This window comes from Arachis stenosperma, chromosome 5, assembly GCF_014773155.1.
Source record: "Arachis stenosperma cultivar V10309 chromosome 5, arast.V10309.gnm1.PFL2, whole genome shotgun sequence".
Lineage (NCBI taxonomy): Eukaryota > Viridiplantae > Streptophyta > Magnoliopsida > Fabales > Fabaceae > Arachis > Arachis stenosperma.
In genome coordinates this window covers 84,690,084-84,693,047 of record NC_080381.1, presented here as the reverse complement: position 1 = coordinate 84,693,047, position 2,964 = coordinate 84,690,084, and positions in this window count along the sequence as shown.

The following is a 2,964-nucleotide window of genomic DNA, read 5'->3' as shown; positions in this document are numbered from 1 at the left end:
GGAGGGAAACTGAAAAAGTTTACCTCACTGAAGAATGCAGTGCAGTCATTCTGAAAAGCTTACCTGAGAAGCTTAAAGATCCTAGGAGCTTTATAATACCATGCACATTAGAGGGCACTTGCACCAAGCAAGCTTTATGTGATCTTGGGGCAAGTATCAACCTAATACCTGCATCTACTATCAGAAAGCTTGGTTTAACTGAAGAAATCAAACCAACCAGGATATGTCTTCAACTTGCTGATGGCTCCATTAAATACCCATCAGGCGTGATTGAGGACATGATTGTCAAGGTTGGGCTATTTGCCTTTCCTACCGACTTTGTGGTGCTGGAAATGGAGGAGCACAAGAGTGCAACTCTTATTCTAGGAAGACCTTTCCTAGCAACTGGCCGAACCCTCATTGACGTCCAAAAAGGGGAAGTGACCTTGAGAGTCAATGAGTAGGAGTTCAAGTTAAATGTTGTCAAAGCCATGCAACATCCAGACACCCCAAATGACTGCATGAGTGTTGATATTATTGACTCTCTGGTAAGGGAGGTCAATACGGCTGAGAGTCTCGAATCAGAGCTAGAGAACATCTTTAAAGACGTTCAGCCTGATCTGGAGGAGTCAGAGAGAATAGTAGAACCTCTGAAAATCCCTCAGGAAGAGGAGAAACCTCCTAAACCCGAGCTCAAACCATTACTACCTTCCCTAAAATATGCATTCCTGGGAGAAGGTGATACCTTTCCTGTAATCATAAGCTCTACCTTAGAGCCACAGGAAGAGGAAGCACTAATTCAAGTGCTAAGGACACACAAGACAGCTCTTGGGTGGTCCATCAGTGATCTTAAGGGCATTAGCCCAGCTAGATGCATGCACAAGATCTTACTGGAAGGTGACGCCAAGCCAGTGGTTCAACCACAAAGGCGGCTGAACCCAGCCATGAAGGAAGTAGTGCAGAAAGAGGTCACTAAGTTACTAGAGGCTGGGATTATTTATCCTATTTCTGACAGCCCCTGGGTGAGCCCTGTCCAAGTCGTCCCTAAGAAAGGTGGCATGATAGTGGTTCATAATGAAAAAAATGAACTGGTTCCTACAAGAACAGTTACTGGGTGGCGTATGTGTATTGATTACAGAAGGCTCAATACAGCCACCAGAAAGGATCATTTTCCTTTACCATTCATAGACCAGATGCTAGAAAGACTAGCAGGTCATGAATACTACTGCTTCCTGGATGGATATTAAGGTTATAATCAAATTGCAGTAGATCCCCAGGATCAGGAAAAAACGGCATTCACATGCCCATCTGGAGTATTTGCATACAGAAGGATGCCATTTGGCCTGTGCAATGCACGTGCAACCTTTCAGAGGTGCATGCTCTCAATTTTCTCTGATATGGTGGAAAAATTTCTGGAAGTCTTCATGGATGACTTTTCAGTGTTTGGAGACTCATTCAGCTCCTGCCTTAACCATTTAGCACTTGTTCTAAAGAGATGCCAAGAGACTAACCTGGTTTTAAACTATGAGAAGTGTCACTTTATGGTGACAGAAGGAATTGTCCTTGGGCACAAAATCTCGAACAAGGGGATAGAGGTGGATCAAGCTAAGGTAGAGGTAATTGAAAAACTACCACCACCTGCCAATGTTAAGGCAATCAGAAGCTTTTTGGGGCATGCAGGATTCTACAGGAGGTTTATAAAGGATTTTTCAAAAATTGCCAAACCTCTGAGCAACCTGCTAGCTGCTGACAAGCCATTTATCTTTGATAAAGAGTGTCTGCAAGCATTTGAGACTCTGAAAGCTAAATTGGTTACAGCACCAATCATCTCTGCACCAGACTGGACATTACCATTTGAATTAATGTGTGATGCCAGTGACCATGCCATTGGTGCAGTGTTGGGACAAAGGCATGACAAGCTTCTGCACGTCATTTACTATGCCAGCCGTGTTTTAAATGACGCACAGAAGAATTACACAACCACAGAAAAAGAGCTACTTGCAGTGGTTTACGCCATTGACAAATTCAGATCCTATTTAGTAGGATCAAAAGTGATTGTGTATACAGATCATGCTGCTCTTAAATATCTACTCACAAAGCAGGATTTAAAACCCAGACTTATAAGATGGGTGCTGCTTCTGCAAGAGTTTGATATAGAAATAAGAGACAGAAAAGGAACAGAGAATCAAGTAGCAGATCACCTGTCCCGAATAGAACCAGTGGAAGGGGCGTCCCTCCCTCTCACTGAGATCTCTGAAACCTTTCCGGATGAGCAACTCTTTGCCATCCAGGAAGTGCCATGGTTTGCAGACATTGCAAACTACAAGGCAGTGAGATTTATACCCAAAGAGTACAGTAGACAGCAAATAAAGAAGCTGATCACGGATGCAAAGTATTATCTTTGGGATGAGCCGTATCTCTTTAAGAGATGTGCAGACGGAGTAATCCGTAGATGTGTGCCTAAGGAAGAAGCACAGAAGATCCTATGGCACTGCCATGGATCACAGTATGGAGGACATTTTGGAAGTGAGCGAATAGCCACAAGAGTCCTCTAATGTGGCTTTTACTGGCCTACTCTCTATAAAGACTCCCGAGTGTATGTACTTAATTGTGACAGTTGCCAAAGATCTGGCAATCTACCTCACAGTTACGCCGTGCCTCAACAAGGGATCTTGGAGATTGAGTAGTTTGATGTATGGGGCATTGACTTCATGGGACCCTTCCCACCATCATACTCAAACACTTATATTCTGGTGGCAGTGGATTATGTATCCAAATGGGTGGAGGCTATTGCAACACCCACCAATGACACTAAAACAGTGTTAAAATTCCTCCAGAAACACATCTTCAGTAGATTTGGTATCCCTAGAGTGTTAATCAGTGATGGGGGCACTCATTTCTGCAATAAACAGCTTTACTCTACTCTGGTGCGTTATGGAGTTAGCCACAGGGTAGCTACTCCATATCACCCACAAACTAATGGGC